Genomic DNA, 24,488 nt, shown 5'->3' with positions numbered 1-24,488 from the left:
AGACAACGCTCTGTGTCTTAAAAATGCAGATGTGTGATGATTATCTCATGATAGCCATCATAGATCCTGTGGTAATGCTATTTCTAATCATTTAGCCTTCAGGAGTTCTTAGGCTGGGATGAGCCCATGCTCCAAGCTGGAGCAAACTGTGTGCTCGGGTCTACTGTGTGAAACAATCACTGTGGTCCTAGTGCTGCCTCCTCCCTGAAAAGATGGAGCTGTTACATTCTCCTGAGTCCACTAGGTGGAACCAGATTATTTCTAGTTTCGAGTGTGGTAAATAGGTATGATTTGTGCTGATAAAAATTGAAACAGTAATCAATATTGATACAGTAACTAATATCTGGAAATAATAAAATACATTAAAAATAGTAATGCCAAAGAAGAGAGGGAAAGGAGGGGCTCCACCCACCCCCCTTTTCCCAGCAGATGTTCTCAAGGACCACAGGAAAGAAGCTGAAGATACAGTTGCTAAAAATGACCAAGAACCTGGTTGGGTCCAAGAAAATGCTAATTATAAGGGACTTATTGCTTTGATATGCAGATGCAGTGATATGTTAGTCTTGGCTTACATGGTACTGGCTTGGTGCGCATGTGTAACCCAAAAGTGAATTAAAGGACGAGGAAGACTACAGGGCCTTCATCAGTGACGACCCCCAAAGACTTGTGTGACCACCAAACCGAGTAGTAGCGCATGCGTGATAAGGGTGGTAATAAAGGCTGAGACAGAAAAGTGACGAACCGAAAATAGGAGGAGATGGTATTGACACATGGCATATAAGGGGTGATTTTCACTTGGCAAGCTTGTATGTGAAGTGGCAAGGGTCATTGAACCCTGCACTCCATACACCGCGGTATCTCTTGCTTATGCGCTATTATTGGAACCAAAATATCCCTTATTTTAATCGAATTATTTTGTATCCAATTTTATATTTTTCATTTTAATTATTCAATCAAAATTGTTACTACTTTTAATATTGTTTGAGGTTTTTTTAATGATGGGATAATTGGGCAAACGTAACAGGAGGATGTACAGCAATGCTCAAACCACTAATATCACTAAATATAGTTGCATGAAATTAAAGAAGAATACCCTTACTTTCAATTACACTCCCCTTTTTTACCACCTGATTACATGATAATACGTTGTTATAGTTCTTTCCCTATATTTCTTCTTTCTATGTGTGGACCATCTCAGGGCTGTAGCAGGAGTGGAAGCACCCGGGCAAATGACTCATCTCCCTCAGGCCAGACGTGGATTTTGACCCAGCAAACCAGAGGAACACTGACATAAAGGTGGAGTTTTGTGTTATTCAGGGAACAAAACATCACAGCAAATGACTGCCTGGAGTTTGGTGTGTTTCCTAGAAGACTTGCAAAGTAAGTATGAAGGAAATGTCCTTACTGTTTATCACAAAAGATCAAGTGTACGAACACCTGCAGCTGCAGACATCACAAGGATGCTGTGTTTACAGCAGGCATTGCCCCATTCTGCTTCTGGGAGTCTCTAGCCCCAAAGAGAGCTTGTTCAGGTTGGGGGAGATTTCAAGAGACAGCAGGAGGCTCCCTCTTTCTCTATGCTCCCCTTTACTTAATGCTTCTTAAAAATCTCTCCCCTCTTCCCACTAACTGTGCAGGCACTGTTGGATGCAGCTTCCAGGGGCAGATTTCTTCTTGCTGTGACAGTGCCAAGCTCGCAGGGCCCCGCAGGAGGGACCTCTGTGAGCAGTGGGATTTACACTCTTTAACAGCAGCCATGTCCCAATGAAGCGGTCAAGCTGGGCAAGGATTGTCCTTCTCGGACGGCCCGGCCAGCTATCCAGCACCGCTAGCAGCAGGGCAGCACTGTCCCGATCTCTGTGGCTCGGGACAGCGCCTGAGGCAAACGCCCTGTGCTGTGACAGCAGCCACACCTTGCGGTGGGACCTGGCATGGCTTATGGCTGCAGCCAGCAGAAAAAAGAGAGCGCTCTCCAGCTGTGGGGAATCCAGGTTCACTGGGTCCCAGGGGAACCGACAGCCGGACAGAGAAGGGGGGAGATGCTTGCAACAGCTTCTAAGGAGGGAAGGAGACAGGGGAGGAGTCGACCCTCTGGCTAATAGAGTTTTAGAGGGGAGCGGGATACAAAAGATTGACTTAGGGAGAACCCCAATGGGGATTAACTTGAGGGTGGGGCCCTGGTCCCTGAACCAATCACTCAACGCTCTAGCTGGAAGTTTCTGGAGAGAAGGGTGCGAGCGCCGAGTGACGGACAGGGCACCGGGGAGGGATTTGAGAAAGGATACATTAGTCTCCAAGGCAACTGGGAAGGAGTTGGGATAACTGGCAGCACAAGGGAAGGAGAAGATAACCAGCGCAGAACCATTACATGATAGGGGGAACAGAAAAGTCCAACTTCTACAGAAACAACACAACATCCCAGGACAGTCCTGGCACTGCAAACATGTTTTCCCTCTGCAGTTTGCAGTAACAGTCAAGGAGCATCCAAACTGTTTCAAAGCAAAACTTGTTTAAAGGATGGGTTTAGTGCCGGTGAGCTTCCAAGGACTCCTCCTTTGAAGCACCCTATGCAGGGGGACTCTGAAGTGTCCCTGTACCCTCTGAGTTTCAGACAGAGCTGGGAAAACATGTAACCCTCCGCTCACCGTCCCCAAGAGCAGACAAGATGCCGTCCCCCTTTCCCGGAGCTGGGGGATGGAAAGGAGGCTGCAATGGCAGTGATGGGTGGGTTTGTGGCCGTCCCATTTCCAGCAGTATCTGCCTTGCCCCACTGGCCTCGCAGGTGCTCTGCAGCTTCTCCCCGTGAGAATACCTTCTGCCCCTGTGCAGAATTCAGGAGTAATGCACAGTGTCTCCCCTTCCCAGAAATCAGGCTGTGTGAGTGTGTTTGCATATGTGCACATGCCGAGTTTTAGCCCAAAGAGAGTTTTAGAGCTTACTTACAACCCACTGAAATAATTTCATTATGGAAGCAGTGACATAACTTGATAGTAATGCACACGCACCACTCCAGTGCCGGGGGTTTATAGGGCGTTTACGAGGTGTGTGTGCAGGAGGTGACATCCCCAGCACACGCAGAGCTGGCAGTACCTGGCTGGAACCCTTCCAGTGAGGGGCTGGTGGCCCCAGGGTGTCTGACAGCACTGTGGAGGTGGCTCCTCACACAGCAGACCTGGGAAAGGGACAAGGACATGAGTTCAAATAGCTCACAGCAATGGTTGGCAGGAGCTCCTGAGAAATTCTTCTCCTTAGTTCTGATGGGCAACGACAAAAAAAATTTGGTGGGTGCAGCTATTGATCATCTTCAGGTGAGCTCAAAGCAGAACTCTTCCTCCAACCCCTGCTGGAGATTATCTGCTCTGTAGTGCGGCCCACTGGCCTCAGAGCCTTGTAGCAGTGTGTTTCTGCTGCCACGGGCCATGAAATGAGATGTCCTGGCTGGTGCAGTTGTGTTTGAGGAAGCTGGGACACCTCTGAACAGCCAGGACACTCATGAGCATCACTGGGGACCAAGTATTAATTAGAAATTAAAGTTTCATCTGCAGTTATCTTGCATTACTGCTGTTAAGAGGACAAGTCTTCCATTGCCCTGTGATTTCTGAGTGTGCAGAGTCATGGCTAAAGCTGGGCTGGAGACAAGAAAGAGGAATTTTGGCCAATTGGCCACTAATTCATGTGTGAGTGGTATTCAGCACCCAATTTGCTTTGCAGAACCAGTAAAGGTGAGAGACTATTGTAAACCTGAAAAAACATGTTTGTGCTACAGCACTTGATTCCAAAATTGTCCTAGAAAAGAACAGATACACTTTTGTAAAAAAAATGGTGTGGTTTCTATTGCCCATCCCTCTACTGTGTGAGAAGCTGCCTGGAGAGCAATAGTTGTTCAGCTGATGTTCTGAAGGGATTGATTCAGAAGCCATGACAAAAATGCAGTATGAGCAAAAGACCAGCTTCAGTTTATAGAGTCAGGCATCACAAAAACTGGAAATGATCTCCAAGGTAAATGAGTCCAGTCTTTGACCTGGTATCTGCACTTAGCTGATCTGCAGGGATCTCTGTGATGCCATTTTTAGTGAGTTCACCTATGGAGTTTATGGGGTGAGCACAGGAAACAGAGCCCAGATTTGACACATGAACAAAATATGTGGGATTTCCAACTCCCCACAGCCCTCGGGTCACCTGTGCAGCTGCTCACCTCTTGCCTGGCACCAGCTGCTGTGAGCACCACAGAGACACAGGATTTTAGCCTCCAAAGACCTCTGTGGTTTGACTCCCTCATCTGTGTCACAGGGCCCAGAAGATCAGCTCTCTGCTGCAGGGAGCTGGCAATTCATCTATTTAGCACTTTCCTGGCAGTGCAAGAGGTAAGAATGGGAGAGGTGGACAGCAAGGTCCAGCTTCATCATTTCTGGTAAGATCAGATGAAAATACTGAGGAGTTATTTTAACGTGAGAATAGGGAATAGTTTTAATATTCAATATGATTAATTTACAACAAATTCTAAGTAGATTAGCTGTACATACACCATGTTTCTTTCCCTGGATGATCATTTATCCACATAACTTTGCAAACCAACAATTAGAGCAGCATTCCCTGTGCTCTGATAATACTCTCTGGTGTTCCCAGGCTCAGGCTGCTCAAGTGAACGATGCATGGGCTGTGCAGCAGCTGAGCGTGGCTGTAACAGCATCGGGGAATCACAAAGCATCATGCAGGAAGGCCTGGGGCTCCTGTGCCAATGGAGTTTCAGGGCAAAACTTGTAGTAATCTGGTGTTTTCTTGCTTCCTGTCTTTTCCTCCTGGCTCTTAAATTGTGGCCAGAGAATGAGGTTGGTTGTGGCCTGGTTTATCTGCAATTCCAAAACAATGCATCACTCTGCAGTCCTGTTAGGGAAGCCTTTGGTATCTTTCCAGTCTTTAGCTTTCCTCAGTTATTCATCTGAGGGTTGCTTAATTGCTAAGTCTCCTACTTTTAGATAATATGGGGAGGCGTGAAGGAATGCTGTTCAGACACAAACTGGTCCCTTCTCAGCTTCAAAGGGCAAATAGAAATTCTCTCCCTGTTCTGTCTCTCGGGCTGCGGTGACACTGATGACTCTTGCTGAACTCTTGCCAAGGCTGTAACCAGGGCACAGCCCTTTCCCATCTCCTCCTGGGCAGCAGGAGCACTCTGGGACTGGTTGTGAGAGCTGTGTCCTGAGAGGAGTGCAGGCAATGTGTGCAGGAGGAACCTGTGGTGGATTCTCTGTGTCACATTTCAGCAGACATTGACTGGAGCCTGCTGCAGAGTGAGACAGTTCCGGTGTCTGTGTAACCAGGTACTTGGTCAGATGTTAAGAAGAAATTCTTCCCTGTGAGGGTGGGCAGGCCCTGGCACAGGGTGCCCAGAGCAGCTGTGGCTGCCCCTGGATCCCTGGCAGTACCCAAGGCCAGGCTGGACACTGGGGCTTGGAGCAGCCTGGGACAGTGGGAGGTGTCCCTGCCATGGCAGGGGTGGCACTGGGTGGGCTTGGAGGTCCCTCCAGCCCAAACCAGTCTGGGATTCTGTGATTATTCTGTCTTTATTTTCACTTGTGAATTGATTCCAAGTCTATAGTGGTTTCAATGCCCGAAACCACTCACTGGGGCTGCTCCATCCCTGTGTGCACCTGGAGGAGAAGATGGTGAGCATGCAGCTTACAGTCCTGCTGCCCTTTCTCCCAAAACTATAAACACCAGGTTTTTCCAAGTTTCCTATTTTCATTCCACTCTCACCCCTCAAAATCTTGCCTTTTGTCAGTCCTTGAATAAGCCCCATTTCTCTCTGGCATGGTGGGAATGTGCAGGATTTCTGCTGGGTGCCTTGATGCCTATAGATTTTGGGGTCAATGAACTTCTGCAGAGCTCTGCTCATGCTGAAAGTTAAACCTTGTCTTTAAAGAGTCTGGAAGAGCAGTAAGGAGGATTATAAGCTCCTCACAGCAGAAGCTGTGTCCACTTGGCACCTACAGCCATTCCAAGGCAGACTGTGAAGTCTCCAGAACAGGTTGATGTTGCAGTGTTAAAACAACTTTCTGCCTGTGCTGGTAAACTGCCATGGCTGAACTACCTGTAGCTAAAGAACCACATATGAATTTGCATTTTCAGAGGGAATTTCCCATGAAATTTGAATGCGCTTTTTTAGTGACAGCAGCCTATTCAACACTGCCTTGGCTCACCTGAAGCACTCTTGGCTTTCACTGAGTGTCCACGTTCACATGGTGGCTGTTGAATTATCAGAGAAGCTGTTCCTTGTTTTCCAAGAAACTGTTCTGAATTATCCACTAAATGCTAAGTAGAGCTCTGTTGTGCTGCCATTTTTGGTGAGATTTCAAATGGTTTATTTTTGGGCTATGCTGAATTTTAATAATTGCTATAAGTATGCTATTAGTCAAAATGAGGGAGAAAGAAACCAAATTATTAAACTAGACTGCTGTGACTGGAATCTACAGCTGAGATATTAAAGCCCAACTGTCATGCTTAACAATTAACCTGCTGGTCATACTGGAAGAGAAAATGAACATTATTAATGAGATAACTGATCATTATTTCTTTTTTCTCCCACCATTAGAACAATATGTTGCAGTATATCAATAAACAATAATTTTACATCATATACACTGTGTGCTTTCAGCAGTGCTTTGCTATCTCCTGCTTTCCCAACACCACTTTTATGGAATTAATGCTTTTTTCCAAGTTTCCTTTGCTGCCTTGGCCTGTGTACGGCCTGAGGGAGACAGTACAGGCTGCAAATGTTACTCAAAATGCCCTGTTTGCACCTGAACCCAAAAGGAATGATCCACATCCCCACTGACAGGGACCTATTTGTGAGGACTTTCTGAGCACTCTGAAGCTTCTGATTCAGCTTCTCACTCAGCACAGCTCCTCCTCCTGCTGCAGCCGAAATCTTGGCATTGTAGAAGAGTAAATGCCCCTCAGGCCCAGTGGGTTGGGAGACAGTTCTCTGCACAGTAAGGCACCTGCCCACCCTGAAAGATGTGCTGATATCACTTGGAAAGGCCCACCTTTGTTGGAGAAGCTTCATGACCAAGACATTCCCCAAATTATTTCAGAAACCTGGTGTCTTTCAGTGATAAATGTTTTTGCAGAGAGGATGGAGAGGTTCTGCTTAAGCTGTGCCCTCAGTCACACGTGGGAGCAACATCAAAGGCTGTGCCACCCAACCAAGCCCAGCAGGCCGGGAGGAGAGCCCGGGGCCAGCAGGAAGCTGAGAGAAGGCCCTGCTCTAGAACTGAGGGAGTTGCACCAGAAGCAAACTAAGATGGCAACTTGAAGGCATTCTCACTGTGCTCAAAGTTTGACTGAGAAGACTAAGACGGGAGCTTGTCAAAAATCTCAGGAAATATCTGGGAAAAGGTTTTATGTATGTTGGTTGTGACTACGTACAAAGCTCCTGCGGGGAAAAGAGCCTCTGCAGCAGGCTGGCTGGCTGAAGGGGTCTTACTTCTTCTTAGAATAGAGATTACCACTGAAATGCAATTTTACTTTTTATTGTAAAAGGGGGAAATATTTTCCAGAACTCTAAAAGTAGTTTCAAAAATTTCAATAATTAGTTCCTGTTGTGGAAACAGGAACGAAACATTTGGGGATTTCTCTCTACAAAGGATATTTCTAAATATTTCTAAGAATGAAAAGTGAAGACAAAATGGGGTCACTTTTTCTCTCGATTCTAAAAATACTTACAAAAATCTTTAAACACTACAGTAATTGGGAAGATATATTTGGGGGTGTCTCTCTTCAGAAAAACTATTTTGAATTACTTCTACAAATTCCTAATTTCTAAAACAGAAAACCTAAGCAAATGGAGTTGCTTTTTCTCAGGAGCCCCATGCTGCTGCCTGCCCCCTGGGCTCCCCCAGCCCTCAGGACCCTGCCGCTGGTCACAGCAGCCCCTGCCTGGCTCCTGCCTGCCCACACCGTGGGCATCCACGGCTGCTCCTGGCCATGGAGCTGTGCCAGTGCTGCTGCCAGCCGGGCTTTGCTGCTGCTGCCACCCAAACACTGGGGTGACGGCACCTTCCCATTAGTGCAACTAAAGAAAGGGCCATCACCTAGCCTGGCGGAGAGCAGGGTTAACTTCAGTGTTGCTTAGAGGGCAGGGGCAGGGGGCTCAGGGGCAGAGGAAACGACATGTTAGGCTCAGGAGGGGCTGGAGGGTGCTGGGCTGCTCCTGGGGTCTATAGAAGAAGTCGGGACGGGACAGAAGGAGATCAAAAAGGAGATGGAAGTAGCTTGGGGATATACATGGAGAGAGGAGGTGTCAGTGGGATCTCCAGGAGAATAGGAGATTTCCTTGTCGATGGCTGTTCTGGAGTCGTCTTCTCAGAATTCTTGACAGGGCTGCCCAGGCTCTTCTAACTGCTGGAGGAGCTGCTCCTGCTGTTTGGGCGTGAGGTGCAGCCGCCGTCTTACAACTCCTGTCCAGAGGTGGAACTGTGAAAAGAGGGGGTGGCTGAGGTCCCAGCTGCCAGCGGCACACAGGGACCCTCCTGCACAGCCGGGCCCAGAGCTGGCAAGGCTCCCCAGCACGGCTGGAGCTGCTGGCACAGCCTGGCCCAGCTGCACAGCTGCCCCTCACGGCCCCGGCCAGCAGGGCACGGCTCTGGGCAGGCTCCCTGGGCAGGAGCGGCCCCCAGAACGCCTCTGCCTTTCAAGGGCAATCTCGTCCTTGCTCTTTGTCCTCCCCACCGTGCTTTGCCTCTGCCCTGTGCCCCTGGGGCTGCTCTTTGCCAGGCAGCCTCAGTGGGATCCAGCACTGGCTGCAGCCCCAGCGGGCCCCCCAGGACAAGGCCCAGCAATGAGGAGGCCAATGAAAGCTCTGGGCAGCAGCAGAACCCTCCCCAGAGTTCTTTGGACAATCATGGACTGGCCACACCTACACTGCAGCCTCACTGGGAATGTTTCATGTCTGAAGTACAATTTCAAAAGAAGCTGTTTGAGGGAAAGGTGAATTAAACACTCACCCTTTTCTCTTCCAGCAAGTCCAAATTCGGACAGAGCATAAGATGAAGATCAGCTCCAAGACAAGCAGGCCTGCCAGTAACCCTAGCCAGCAGCCCATTCCATGACAGAAACCCCTTCCAAGGACCTTCTGGGCATCAGGAACATGTGCTGTGGTTCCATCTGCACCTGTGAGAGCATTGGGGAGCGTCAGCCCGTGCTGTGCTGCACTGCTGAGCTGGCAGCATGGTGGATGTGGGAAGGACGTTCTCCGTTTCCCCCAGAGCTGGGGCCTGCAGGCACCTTGCCACCCCTTGGCACAGGCTGTGCCACCCAACAAAGCCCAGCAGGCCAGGAGGAGAGCCCGGGGGCGGCACAGCTGCTTGGGCAGTGGCTGCGTGGAGGGACACAGGCCAAAGCCATCCCTGAGCAGCCACTGCCAGCCCTAGCCCTCCCTGCCCCATGACAGCTCCCCCAGCCCCAGGGCACAGCGTCAGGCCCTGTCAGGACCCAGTGCAGCCCCTGCCCAGTCGGGAGCCAAGGCCGGCTCTGGCCCTGGGCTCGCGGCAGGGCTCCCGCTCGGGGCTGCTCCTGTGCCTTGGGCCTCTGGGCACTCAGGGCCAGCTCTGGAGCAGCTGCAGCGGGAGGGACGTTGGTGCACGAGTCCCATTTCCCAGGGGCTGTGAACGAGCTCCAAAGGCACCTCCAGCTTTGGCTGCGGCCGGGCCATGCAAGGGCAGGCCCCAGTGGAAGAGCCGCAGCCATGCAGCCCTGCCAAGGGCTGAGCCCTGCTGAGCCCAGCACAGCAATTACCTTCTGAGCCTGTGCCCGTGCCCATGCCTGTGTTTGGCTTGGCCTTCCTTCCTGCAGCAGGGGCTGCCAATCGGCCTCTGCTTCTTTGTGGAAACACCTCCTTCTGTCCTGCCTTTTGGCCCATCACTTGAGAAACAAAAAGTACACCTTAACAGATGGAACGATTCTCCATTACTTTGATGGCATGTTCAGGACGTCATGCTTATGCAAAATTGGGTAAAATCAACAAATCATCTGGGCTTTTTCAGCTGGGCCAGGGCCCACCCTCCTCCAAATATCTGCCAGTGCTGAGCAGAAGCTGTGAGTAGATCGTGCAGGGCGAGGGAACGCACGAGCATGGCTCTGTTCTGGCACCTGCAGCAATGCCCTCCTGGCCGAGCTTTGGTCTCTCAGCTGGCAGCTCTCCCAGGGGAAAGGCCTTGACCTACCCTCACCATCTCCCAGAGGCTCAATCCTGAACGTGGGCTGGGAAGCCAGATCACCTTTAGCAACAGGCTCAGCTGCAAAGAAAGGCAGGACACAACAGCTCCAATGGCACTGGTGAAGATTCTCCTTCAGGCCCGAGTGGCAGTGAGGGCACCTGGGTGATTGGTGCCCTCCAAGGCACTCCCTTGGCTCTGTCTTCTACTCAGGAGCAGGGCCAGGGGGACCTTGTGCCTGCAGTGGCCCCACACTGGGATGGAAGGAGCCCCTTGCGGGGTTGTTGGGGCTGAAAGGACTCTCTGGATCTGCCAGCAGCTCCAAACCCAGCCCCAGGCAGGGCCAGGCCTTGGCAGTGGCAGCAGGAGCAGCTCGGGCTCCCTGGGGACGGCAAAGGAGCTGAGAAAGGCGCAGCCCCGGGGCACAGCCCTGGGCCCAGCCCCTTCCCTCTCTGCTCTTCCCTGTGGCTGCACAGAGCACAGGGAAGGACACAGTGGCATTGCACACGGGAGGAGGATGGACAGCTAAATGCCCCTTCCTCCCACTGACAGTGATCCTGTGGGATCATTCAGGGCTCCAGAAGGGAGCAGGGCAAGGTTTCCAGAACTGATCGACCTTCAGTGAAATTTAAGGGCACTGTCTCATGAGTAAGCTCCTGCCACGCAGCCACGGATTATTCTGTCAGAAAAGGTACATTCAGAACATGCCTCCAACATCTGACAAAATCTTCAAAGTACCATTCACCAGCATTTCCAAGTAATCCAAGTCATGATCCCAGTCGAGAAGGGATCACAGATGCTACAGAACCATTTCCATGGTGTGCTGGGATCCCCTTCTCCCTTGGGAATTGGGCACTACAAGGGGGTGGGGTAAGGCTGTGGGAGCCTGTGCCTCCTGGTCACTCTCCACACTCTTTGCAGATACTTTGCAACATGCCTGGAGGGGCAGCTGCAGCAGCCCAGGGCCCTGGGGCTCTCTCCCTCCCACACAGGAAACCTTAACTAAATGCTTGGGGAAATCTGCAGTGCCACAGCTGTCACTCCCAAACTCCGTCCCTCCTCCTGCTTGCCCACCTGCCCATGGAACACCTCCCACAGACCACGGGCACATGGCCAGGCCCTCTCAGGACACACTGGAGCCTTGCTCTCCCCCTCTGCCTTTCCCCACCATGGGCACCCCGTGCAGCCGCTCCCAGGTTTCGGGACATTTCTCCCACAGAGGGAGCCCAGCAGGACAGCTCAGTACCCGAGTGCCCTGAGCCTGCTCGGGACAATTCCTCTGGGCTGTGCCCATCTTGTCCGGGCTGTGCCTGCAGTGCCAACCAGCAGAGAGGGCAGCTCAAGCCTCAGCAGGGCTCAGGCCCAGAGGCACAGCAATTACCTCCTGTGACTGTGCCTGGTATCGCCTCCCTTCCTGCAGAAAATGCCACCTTCCATAGAGCCTCTCTGTCCATCCCTTGAGAAATGAAGAGGCACAGCTGGATCAGATGGAATCATTGCAAATCCAGGAGGTGGCCTCTTCAGGAGGCAATACTTGTCCAAGACATGGGTAATGATCAGGAAAATCCTGATCCCCCCAGGCATTTGGGGTTGGCTATGGCCCTCCCCCCTCCAGGCAGCCACACCTCAGGATGTGCCTGGGGACTGGGAAAATGCAGGGGATCCTGGGTGAGTTGGGGCTGCGTGGCAGCTGATGCCCAATGCCTTCCTGCAGAGGCTGGGGAGAAGCTGCAGCCAGGCCAGGCTGGCAAACAGCCCTGCAGTGCGTGGAAGCAGCAGCGGGGCAGCGAGGCTGCCATGGATCCCCTGCAGCTGTTCTGGGCACAGCGTGTCCAGATGTGCAGCCAAAGCCGCCGGCTGCTGAGCCCCAGGACAAGGCTGAAAGAAATGCTCTCACCATTCCCTTTGAGAAGTTCTGTCACTATCCGTTTCAAGATGTTGTTTGGCTCATGTGGTTTCTTGTGTCCTGGGGCTTTGTTCTTCCCTCTCAGAGGACCTTAACAGAAAGTAGTTCCATTTCCTAGGAATGGATGCCACAGAAGCAGGGCTCAGCCTGTGGGGTCAGCAGGGACAACACTACTCACCCCAGAGATTGGAGCCAGGCTTCTTTGTAGGAATCCGCAAAGGGACAGGAAAAGTCCTCCCTGCAGACACGTCTGTAACACAACAGCCACAGTAGGTGGATAACCTGGTTGCTGTGAAGTTGTCAACAATTATTACTGTGTAGGACAGTGAGAACATACCTGAAGGAGGCTCCAAAGGCTTCAACACTTTTCTCAACCAATCTAATGGGGAAGCCTTTCGAGCAACCTCATCTAGAACAGAGCACAGATGAAAACATTTTTCAGGGTGTGTTGGGATCCCCTTCTGCTTTGGGAAATGGGCACTGAAGTAGGGTCAGGTAAGGCCGTGGGAGCCAGAGGTGAATGGGCAAGGTCAAACTGCACAAGGGCCTGGGGAGCTCTGGGCAGGCTCCTGGTCACTCTGCACCCTCTTTCCATGCCATGTGCAATATCCATGGTGGGGCGGCTGAAGCAACCCAGGGCCCTGGGAGCTCTCACTTCCACAGCTGCAACTCTTGCTAAATCCCTGGGGAAAACTGCAGCAGGCAGTGCCACAGCTATTCCCGTGTCCCCCTCCATCCCTCCTGCCCTTTCTCCCTCCCTTTCTACCTACTTCTATCTCTCCAAGCATCTTTCCCCTGGGACAAATCCCCCAGCACACAGGCACATGGCCAGGCCATCTCAGGACACACTGGAGCCTTGATCCCCCCTCTGCCCTTTCCCCACCATGGGCACCCCGTGCAGCCGCTCCCAGGTTTCGAGATATGTCTCCCAGGGAGGGAGCCCAGCAGGACAGCTCAGTAGCCGAGTGCCCTGAGCCTGCTCGGGATAATTCCTCTGGGCTGTGCCCGTCTTGTCCGGGCTGTGCCCGCAATTCCAACCAGCAGAGAGGGCAGCTCAAGCCTCAGCAGGGCTCAGGCCCAGAGGCAAAGCAATTACCTCCTGTGGCTGTGCCTGGCATCGCCTCCCGTCCTGCAGAAGAGGCTGTCCATGAGCCACTGCTTCCTCCAGGAAATGCTTCCTTCTGCACAGCCTCTCCATCTGCTTCTGGAGAAAAGAGAGAGCTGGATCAGATTGGGCTGTTCCCCATTGGAGAGGTGGCAAATTCAGGAGGCAATGCCTCTCAAAGACATGGTTAAGATTCAGGAAATCCCTTTCAACTTTTTGGGTAGGGCAGGGCTCTCCCTTCTCCATATAGGTGCCCCTTCTCATCTGCCTGGAGATGGGAAATTGTAGGGCATCTCATGCCTGTGGTGCGGTTTGGTCTGCCTGTCAGCGGATGCCCAATGCTTTCCTGCAGAGGCTGGGGAGAAGCTGCAGCCAGGCCAGGCTGGGAAACAGCCCTGCAGGGCATGGAAGCAGCAGCAGGGCAGTGAGGCTGCCATGGATCCCTTCCTGCTGTGCCAGGCTCGGCGTGTCCAGATGTGCAGCCAAAGCCTCGGCTGCTGAGCCCCAGGTGAAGGCTGAGGGAATGCACCCACCTTGTCCTGCCTGCTGCATTTCCTTCAGCATGTCCCTCATGTGTTCAGATGGCTCATGGGGTTTCTTCTGTCCTGTAGCTTTGTTTTTTCCCCTTGGAGGACCTTAGAGCAACACGGTTCCATTTCCCATGAATGGATGCCACAAAAGCAGGGCTCAGCCTGTGGGGTCAGCAGGGACACGCTACTCACCCCTGCGACGGGAGCCTGGCTTCTGTGTAGAGACAGGAAAAGTCCTCCCTGCAGACACATCTGTAACACATCAGCCACAGAAGCTTCTGCCATCTCTGCTCAGCTGCACGGGCACCACTGAGCCGCAGGAGTGGTGAGGGGATGGCGCAGGGCGAGGGCACACACGTGCATGGCTCTGTCCTGGCACCTGCAGCGATGCCCTCCTGGCCGAGCTTTGGGCTCTGAGCTGGCAGCTCTCCCAGGGGAAAGGCCTTGACCTACCCTCACCATCTCCCAGAGGCTCAGTCATGGATGTGGTTTTGGAAGCCAGATCACCTTCACCAACAGGTTCAGCTGCAAATAAAGGCCGGACAGAACATCACCTGTGGCACTGTAGCAGATCCTCAGGCTGCAGGCAAGGCTAAACCCTGGGGCACAGCCCTGGGCCTGGCCCCTCCCCATTCTACTCTTCTCTGTGGCTGCACAGAGCACACAAAAGGACACAGTGGCATTGCACATGGGAGGAGGATGGACAGCTAAATGCTCCTTCCTCCCACTGACATTGATCCTGTGGGATCCCTCAGTGCTCCACAAAAGAGCGGGGCAAAGTTTACAAAATTCTTCATCCCTGACTTAACATTAACAAAAATGGCCGATGGGTGAGCTCTTGCAACATGGACACTGATTATTCTGCCAGTAAAAAGGGAAATTCAGAACTTGCCTCTGGCATTCACCAAGACATTCACAGTGTCATTCACCTGGACTTTCAAATCTTGCAAGGCGTGATCCAAATCTAGAATGGAACAAAGATCTGAACCATTTCATTTTTGTGTTGGGATCCCTTCTGCCTTTGGGAACAGGGCATTGCAAGGGGGTTGGTTAAGGCTACAGGAGCCAGGTGTGAATGGACAAGGCCAAACTGCACAAGGGCCTGGGGAGCTCTGGGCAGGCTCCTGGTCACTGCACCTTCTTTGCAGGCCCTGGGACACATCCCTGGAAAGGAAACTGGGGCTGCCCAGGGCCATGGGGTCTCTCTCCCTCCCCCAGAGGAAACCCTCCCTAAAGGCCTGGGGAAAACCATCCCCAGTGCTTCCCAGGGAGCAGGGAGCGCTGTCCCGGGAAAGGGGAGCCAGGCTGCCGGCTCACCTGCCCGCCACCCTTGCAGCGGAGCAGCCTGGGCAGCCCTGGCAGGCAGGGCAACGGCCAGCAGGAGCCGGAGGAAGAGGCACAGAGCAAAGCCATGGTGCCTTGCCCTCTGCCAGTCCCGCAGCTCTTGCTGCCACCGCTGTCCTGACACCGCTGTCCCAATGTCAGCACCACTGCTGCCACCGCTGCTGCTGCTGCCGCAACAGTTGTGCTCAAGGACTGAGTGCTCGCTCCTTGTGCTGCTGTGCAACCACCGGGTCTGGCACCTCTGTGACCTCAGAGCCAACTGTGACCTCAGCCTGCTGTGACCCCTGAGCCTGCTGTGACCTCATGGCCTCAGCTGTACCCCCAGAGTGTGCCCGCATCTGTACAAATGGACTGCCTTGATTGTTTTTGTGTATCCCAGGTCCATTGCTCAGCCAAACCTTATTTGTCACCTGCTGACATTGTGGGTCAGACTGTGTCCATGGAGATGCTCTTGATGGCTTCCCTCTTTTCCTGGCCTTGCCACTGGAGGAGGTCCAGGCCCAGATGATGCCAGGGAAGGAAATGTGCCCTCAGCCCAGGGACGCTCAGCATGGGCTCCCCCAGGCCTCGGGACCCCACCGCTGGTCACAGCAGCCCCTGCCTGGCTCCTGCCTGCCCACACCGTGGGCATCCACGGCTGCTCCTGGGCACGGAGTTGAGCCAGTGCGGCTGCCAGGTGGGCTTTGCTGCTGCTGCCACCCGGACATTGGGGTGACAGCCCCATTTCTTTATTGCAACAGAAATGCTGGGTCAAGCTCTGCCCACCTTCAGTAGGGGCCCGATGTCAGGGCCAGTGCCTTCAGGGGGAGAGGACCTTGTTTGGGTGCTGGCAGCACCTGCACAGCAACAAGTTGGTAAAGCAACAGTGGCAGGGACCCGAAAATATCCCTGTGTGCCTCACAAACAATCCATGAAAACCAATGCAGAGACCCCAAGACGGCCTTGTGTGCCTCACAAAAGAACCCAGCCTCCTGCCCACCTTAGCAAGGACTCAGCTCCTCTCCAAGCCTTGACAGCAAGCACTAAACCGCCACGGTAATCACGAGGAAGTCAAGCCCCTGCCAGCCTTACAAATGTCTCCAGTCACTTGAACACCATAGAAAAGATCCCAAATCCCCATAGAAGCTCATGAGGAACCCCAGCCACACGCACCACTTCCAAAGGACCCAAAGTCCCGCACATCTTAGTGCAAAATTTGACACGCACAAGACCAGCCCCTCCAGCTTGTGTGCCTCATTGCGTGTGGGATCTCAGCACCTCAGGACTGAGGTGCCGAGCCACCGAGACCACCCTTGGGGGGCTCGGGAGTCCTGGAATGTTGCCAGAAGTGTCTGGTGTCTGGACTTCGATCCTACACGGGAGACGACACCTGTATGAGGATAGGAGGACTTCACCGGGGCGAATGGTGAAGGGATTAGTTAATTAGAGGGTGAGACACAGGGTTTAAGATTGCTGTACAGGGGGGTTTAGAGAAGTAAGATGGAGGAATTGGGGCGTGTCCTGTCCTTCTTCTTCTTCTTCTTCTCCTCCCTCTTCTGTGTGATGGTGGCACTTTGGGATTGGTCATTACTAAAAGTGCACCGGGCAATAAGAATAAATGGTATTGGGGAAAAATGATAAATATTGTACACGTAACAATGGGTATAAAGATAGGTGGCTGTCCGGAGGGCAGCACAGTGTGCTCATGGCTGGCTGCTGAGCAGACCTCTGTCGGGCCGAAAGAAAATCTTTTAGATAAACAATTAATAAACATAAAGACCGAAAGAAGAACTGAAGCCTCTTCTCGTCCTTTGATACGTGGGCTGCCCCAAGGCCACTCCGGGCCCTTCCAGGCCCTTCAAACAGCCGAAAACCGGACAATTGCGGACCCCTGTCATCTGCCAGCATTACAGGAGTCCCCCATACCCTGCATGCCAGAGAAAAGCCAGGCTTGCCATTAACTCTAGCCAACAGTGTGTTCCCTGACAAAAATCAATTCTCTTTAGGGAATAGGGAACACGTGTGGTGGGGCCGCCTGCACCTGTGGGAGCAATGAGGAGCGTCAGCCCGTGCTGTGCTGCCCTGCTGAGCTGGCAGCACGGTGGATGCAGGCAGGACGTTCTCCGTTTCCCCCAGAGCTGGGGCCTGCAGGCACCTTGCCGCCCCTTGGCACAGGCTGTGCCACCCAACAAAGCCCAGCAGGCCGGAAGGAGAGCCCGGGGTCAGCAGACAGCTCTAGAACTGAGGAAGTTCCACCAGAAGCAAACAAAATGGTAACTTGAAGAGATGCCCACTGTGCTCAAAGTTTCTCTGAGACAACTAAGATGGGACCTCATAGAAAATCTCAGGAAATATCTGGGAAAAGGTTTTATGTATGTTGGTTGTGACCAGATAAAAAGGTCCTGCGGGAAAAGAGCCTCTGCAGCAGGCTGACTGGCTGAAGGGGTCTTACTTCTTCCTAGAATAAAGATTACCACTGAAATGCAATTTTATTTTTATTGTATAAGGGGAAAATATTTTCCAGAACTCTAAAAGTAGTTTCAAAAATACAGATGTGTTGTGGAAACAGGAACAAAACATTTGGGGATTTCTCTCTACAAAGGATATTTCTAAATATTTCTAAATGAAAAGTGAAGACAAAATGGGGTCACTTTTTCTCTCGATTCTAAAACTACTTACAAAAATCTTTAAACACTACAGTAATTGGGAAGATATATTTGGGGGTGTCTCTCTTCAGAAAAACTATTTTGAATTACTTCTGCAAATTTCTAATTTCTAAACCAGAAAACCTAAGCAAATGGAGTTGCTTTTTCTCAGGAGCCCCATGCTGCTGCCTGCCCCCTGGGCTCCCCCAGCCCTCAGGACCCTGCCGCTGGTCACAGCAGCCCCTGCCTGGCTCCTGCCTGCCCACACCGTGGGCATCCACGGCTGCTCCTGGCCATGGAGCTGTGCCAGTGCTGCTGCCAGCCGGGCTTTGCTGCTGCTGCCACCCAAACACTGGGGTGACGGCACCTTCCCATTAGTGCAACTAAAGAAAGGGCCATCACCTAGCCTGGCAGAGAGCAGGGTTAACTTCAGTGTTGCTTAGAGGGCAGGGCCAGGGGGCTCAGGGGCAGAGGAAATGACATGTTAGGCTCAGGAGCGGCTGGAGGGTGCTGGACTGCTCCTGGGGTCTATAGAAGAAGTCGGGACGGGACAGAAGGAGATCAGAAAGGAGATGGAAGTAGCTTGGGGATATACATGGAGAGAGGAGGTGTCAGTGGGATCTCCAGGAGAATAGGAGATTTCCTTGTCGATGGCTGTTCTGGAGTCGTCTTCTCAGAATTCTTGACAGGGCTGCCCAGGCTCTTCTAACTGCTGGAGGAGCTGCTCCTGCTGTTTGGGCGTGAGGTGCAGCCGCCGTCTTACAACTCCTGTCCAGAGGTGGAACTGTGAAAAGAGGGGGTGGCTGAGGTCCCAGCTGCCAGCGGCACACAGGGACCCTCCTGCACAGCCGGGCCCAGAGCTGGCAAGGCTCCCCAGCACGGCTGGAGCTGCTGGCACAGCCTGGCCCAGCTGCACAGCTGCCCCTCACGGCCCCGGCCAGCAGGGCACGGCTCTGGGCAGGCTCCCCTGGGCAGGAGCGGCCCCCAGAGCGCCTCTGCCTTTCAAGGGCAATCTCGTCCTTGCTCTTTCTCCTCCCCACCGTGCTTTGCCTCTGCCCTGTGCCCCTGGGGCTGCTCTTTGCCAGGCAGCCTCAGTGGGAGCCAGCACTGGCTGCAGCCCCAGCGGGCCCCCCAGGACAAGGCCCAGCAATGAGGAGGCCAATGAAAGCTCTGGGCAGCAGCAGCAGAACCCTCCCCAGAGTTCTTTGGACAATCGTGGACTGGCCACACCTACACTGCAGCCTCACTGGGAAAGTTTCATGTCTGAAGTACAATTTCAAAAGAAGCTGTTTGAGGGAAAGGTGAATTAAACACTCACCCTTTTCTCTTCCAGCAAGTCCAAATTCGGATAGAGATTAAGATGAAGATAAGCTCCAAGACAAGCAGGCCTGCCAGTAACCCTAGCCAGCAGCCCGTTCCATGACAGAAACCCCTTCCAAGGACCTTCTGGGCATCAGGAACATGTGCTGTGGTTCCATCTGCACCTGTGAGAGCAATGGGGAGCGTCAGCCCATGCTGTGCTGCACTGCTGAGCTGGCAGCATGGTGGGTGTGGGAAGGACGTTCTCCATTTCCCCCAGAGCTGGGGCCTGCAGGCACCTTGCCGCCCCTTGGCACAGGCTGTGCCACCCAACAAAGCCCAGCAGGCCGAGAGGAGAGCCTGAGGGCTGTGGAGCTGCTTGGGAAGACACTGCTCGGAGGGACAGGGGCCAAACCCATCCCTGAGCAGCCATTGCCAGCCCTGGCCCTCCCTGCCCCATGACAGCTCCCCCAGCCCCAGGGCCCAGAGTCAGGCCCTGTCAGGACCCAGTGCTGGCCCTGCCCAGCCGGGAGCCAAGGCCGGCTCTGGCCCTGGGCTCGCTGCAGGGCTCCCGCTCGGGGCTGCTCCTGTGCCTTGGGCCTCTGGGCACTCAGGGCCAGCTCTGGAGCAGCTGCAGCGGGAGGGACGTTGGTGCACGAGTCCCATTTCCCAGGGGCTGTGAACGAGCTCCAAAGGCACCTCCAGCTTTGGCTGCGGCCAGGCCATGCAAGGGCAGGCCCCAGTGGAAGAGCCGCAGCCATGCAGCCCTGCCAAGGGCTGAGCCCTGCTGAGCCCAGCACAGCAATTACCTTCTGAGCCTGTGCCCGTGCCCATGCCTGTGTTTGGCTTGGCCTTCCTTCCTGCAGCAGGGGCTGCCAATTGGCCTCTGCTTCTTTTTGGAAACAACTCCTTCTGTCCTGCCTTTTGGCCCATCACTTGAGAAACAAAAAGTACACCTTAACAGACGGAACAATTCTCCATGACTTTGATGGCATGTTCAGGACGTCATGCTTATGCAAAATTGGGTAAAATCAACAAATCATCTGGGCTTTTTCAGCTGGGCCAGGGCCCACCCTCCTCCAAACATCTGCCAGTGCTGAGCCGAAGCTGTGAGTGGATCGTGCAGGGCGAGGCCACACACGAGCATGGCTCTGTCCTGGCACCTGCAGCGATGCCCTCCTGGCCGAGCTTTGGTCTCTCAGCTGGCAGCTCTCCCAGGGGAAAGGCCTTGACCTACCCTCACCATCTCCCAGAGGCTCAATCCTGAACGTGGGCTGGGAAGCCAGATCACCTTTAGCAACAGGCTCAGCTGCAAAGAAAGGCAGGACACAACAGCTCCAATGGCACTGGTGAAGATTCTCCTTCAGGCCCGAGTGGCAGTGAGGGCACCTGGGTGATTGGTGCCCTCCAAGGCACTCCCTTGGCTCTGCCTTCCACTCAGGAGCAGGGCCAGGGGGACCTTGTGCCTGCAGTGGCCCCACACTGGGATGGAAGGAGCCCCTTGCGGGGTTGTTGGGGCAGAAAGGACTCTCTAGAGCTGCCAGCAGCTCCAAACCCAGCCCCAGGCAGGGCCAGGCCTTGGCAGTGGCAGCAGGAGCAGCTCGGGCTCCCTGGGGACGGCAAAGGAGCTGAGAAAGGCGCAGCCCCGGGGCACAGCCCTGGGCCCAGCCCCTTCCCTCTCTGCTCTTCCCTGTGGCTGCACAGAGCACATGGAAGGACACAGTGGCATTGCACACGGGAGGAGGATGGACCGCTAAATATCCCTTCCTCCCACTGACAGTGATCCTGTGGGATCATTCAGGGCTCCAGAAGGGAGCAGGGCAAGGTTTCCAGAACTGATCGACCTTCAGTGAAATTTAAGGGCACTGTCTCATGAGTAAGCTCCTGCCACACAGCCACAGAATATTCTGTTAGGAAAGGTACATTCAGAACATGCCTCCAACATCTGACAAAATCTTCAAAGTACCATTCACCAGCATTTCCAAGTAATCCAAGTCATGATCCCAGTCGAGAAGGGATCACAGATGCTACAGAACCATTTCCATGGTGTGCTGGGATCCCCTTCTCCCTTGGGAATTGGGCACTACAAGGGGGTGGGGTAAGGCTGTGGGAGCCTGTGCCTCCTGGTCACTCTCCACACTCTTTGCAGATACTTTGCAACATGCCTGGAGGGGCAGCTGCAGCAGCCCAGGGCCCTGGGGCTCTCTCCCTCCCACACAGGAAACCCTGACTAAATGCTTGGGGAAATCTGCAGTGCCACAGCTGTCACTCCCAAACTCCGTCCCTCCCTCCTGCTTGCCCACCTGCCCATGGAACACCTCCCACAGACCACGGGCACATGGCCAGGCCCTCTCAGGACACACTGGAGCCTTGCTCTCCCCCTCTGCCTTTCCCCACCATGGGCACCCCGTGCAGCCGCTCCCAGGTTTCGGGACATTTCTCCCACAGAGGGAGCCCAGCAGGACAGCTCAGTACCCGAGTGCCCTGAGCCTGCTCGGGACAATTCCTCTGGGCTGTGCCCATCTTGTCCGGGCTGTGCCTGCAGTGCCAACCAGCAGAGAGGGCAGCTCAAGCCTCAGCAGGGCTCAGGCCCAGAGGCACAGCAATTACCTCCTGTGACTGTGCCTGGTATCGCCTCCCTTCCTGCAGAAAATGCCACCTTCCATAGAGCCTCTCTGTCCATCCCTTGAGAAATGAAGAGGCACAGCTGGATCAGATGGAATCATTGCAAATCCAGGAGGTGGCCTCTTCAGGAGGCAATACTTGTCCAAGACATGGGTAATGATCAGGAAAATCCTGATCCCCCCAGGCATTTGGGGTTGGCTATGGCCCTCCCTCCTCCAAGCAGCCACACCTCAGGATGTGCCTGGGGACTGGGAAAATGCAGGGGATCCTGGGTGAGTTGGGGCTGCGTGGCAGCTGATGCCCAATGCCTTCCTGCAGAGGCTGGGGAGAAGCTGCAGCCAGGCCAGGCTGGCAAACAGCCCTGCAGTGCGTGGAAGCAGCAGCGGGGCAGCGAGGCTGCCATGGATCCCCTGCAGCTGTTCTGGGCACAGCGTGTCCAGATGTGCAGCCAAAGCCGCCGGCTGCTGAGCCCCAGGACAAGGCTGAAAGAAATGCTCTCACCATTCCCTTTGAGAAGTTCTGTCACTATCCGTTTCAAGATGTTGTTTGGCTCATGTGGTTTTTTGTGTCCTGGGGCTTTGTTCTTCTCTCTCAGAGGACCTTAACAGAAAGTAGTTCCATTTCCTAGGAATGGATGCCACAGAAGCAGGGCTCAGCCTGTGGGGTCAGCAGGGACAACACTACTCACCCCAGCGATTGGAGCCAGGCTTCTTTGTAGGAATCCGCAAAGGGACAGGAAAAGTCCTCCCTGCAGACACGTCTGTAACACAACAGCCACAGTAGGTGGATAACCTGGTTGCTGTGAAGTTGTCAACAATTATTACTGTGTAGGACAGTGAGAACATACCTGAAGGAGGCTCCAAAGGCTTCAACACTTCAACACAGGACAAGGCTGAGGGAATGCACCCCCCATTCCCTTTGAGCAGTTCTCTCACAATGTGCTTCAGGATGTTGTTTGGCCCCTGGTGGGGAAAGAGCAGAGGGGGAGTGAGGCTGCCATGGATCCCTTCCCACTGTTCCGGGCTCTGCTCTGACATGGGGGACCCTGGTTCACTCTAGGATCTCTCCCAGGTCTCCTCCCAGAGCTTCATCCCACAGCTCAGCCCCAAGGGCCAGACAGTTATTAGAAATTTCACAGCCCACCATTGGTGACTCATAGTTAGAATGCACAGGAAAACTCTAGCTGTGTTTCAAAACACCAGATGCTGTGTGGTTTCCTTCCCACTGCAGATTTCCCATTGCCCCAGCCTCAGCCCCTGGCAGCCTACCTGGATGTTCTCCCCACGCCGCTTCTGCAATCCCACTCGTCCAGGTCCTGCTGGTTCTGTGGGCAGCTCTTTGGGCCACTGAGGCCCTGTTCCTCCTTTGTTTGTGAGCATGTCCGAGTGGGAGATGATTCAGGGGCTCAGCACCAAGGCTTCCCTCAGCAGTGGTCAGTTCCTGAGCGCGCTCGGCGGCCACAGGCAGCTGCCCATGGCTCTGGCAGGGATGTGAAGGGGAGGCCGTGCAGGGGAGCAGCCCCCACGGCCCAGCCCTGCCCATGGGGGCCTGCAGCCCATGGGGATGGAGCAGCAGTTTCTGGTGTGACAGAGCCAGCAGCTGGGCACTGCAGCACACACTGCACACATCTACTGCAGGGATATGTTAGCAATATTCTGTATACATACACTCCAAACTGAAAAAATTCAGGCTAAGTGTAGCTTAATTTCAGAGGCATTAGGGAAGAATTATTACCACTGCTTTCCTGAATGAGATTTGGAACATTGTATTTTTTTTTAATACTTTATAAAAACAATCTCTGAGTCTGGAAAGGGAGTTTTTCAACCACAAGGGTTCTTGCTTCACTCCAGGAAAAATGTCATTCAGTGTACCAGGGAGATTTTCTTTTAACATATTGCTGAGTTCTCATGCTGCCACTCATTATTTGAGATGAAATAATTTGTCATTGTTTATGTTTGATTTTTGTTTGAAAACAGTAGGGAAAAAATGTACCCACTGTCAAGATTTGGTTCATGTGGGTCAGTTATTATTTCAGCTGCCTAAGTGAGGGAGGAATTCACAGAGGTTATCCCAGGCAGAATCTGGTGCTGATGCTTGTGCCATTGGAGTCTGGAGTGGGCGCTTTCCTAGCACAACTCACCACAATGAGCTGCTGGGCATACCTCATTTGTTTTCTGGTTTGTACTACTAAGAGCAGCCAGCATCATTTACCAGTACCTAAAACAGATTTGTTGGTTCCTCTGAATCAACTGGAACTGTGGGTTTGAGTTTCTCCAGGTTTCAGCCTGGAGAAAAGGAGGCTCAGGGGGAGCCTCGTGGCTCTCCACAAGTCCCTGACAGGAGGGTGGAGCCAGGTGGGGCTCTGCTCCCATGGGAACAGGGACAGGACAAGAGGAAAAGGTCTCAACTTGCACCAGGAGAGGTTTAGATTGGAAATTAGGGAACACTTCTTCTTGGAAAAGGTTGCAAAGCATTGGAACAGGTTGCCCAGGGCACTGGTAGAACCACCATCCCTGGAAGAGCGCAGAAGACATGTTGATGCGGGACTTGGGATGTGGTTTAGTGGTGAACATAGTGATGGTGGTGCTTGATGGTTGGAATTGATTATTGTGAAGGTCTTTCCCAACTTTAAGGATTCTCTGATTCCATGATTCTAAACAACCCAGTGATAACATAATCTAGTCTCTCTTGGTGTGAATGACTTGGTTCACTCTCTGATGTTTTCTCCACATCCATGTGCCAATGCATCTTCCAGCACATGGAAGGAACAAACCAGGTGTGAAGACTGGAGAAGGAAAATGAGCCCACATCACTTCCTTGGGAAAAGAAGAGAAGATCCGGCAA

Source organism: Zonotrichia albicollis, unplaced genomic scaffold, assembly GCF_047830755.1.
Source record: "Zonotrichia albicollis isolate bZonAlb1 unplaced genomic scaffold, bZonAlb1.hap1 Scaffold_125, whole genome shotgun sequence".
NCBI classification, from domain to species: Eukaryota; Metazoa; Chordata; class Aves; order Passeriformes; family Passerellidae; genus Zonotrichia; species Zonotrichia albicollis.
Note: the sequence above shows the minus strand (reverse complement) of the source record.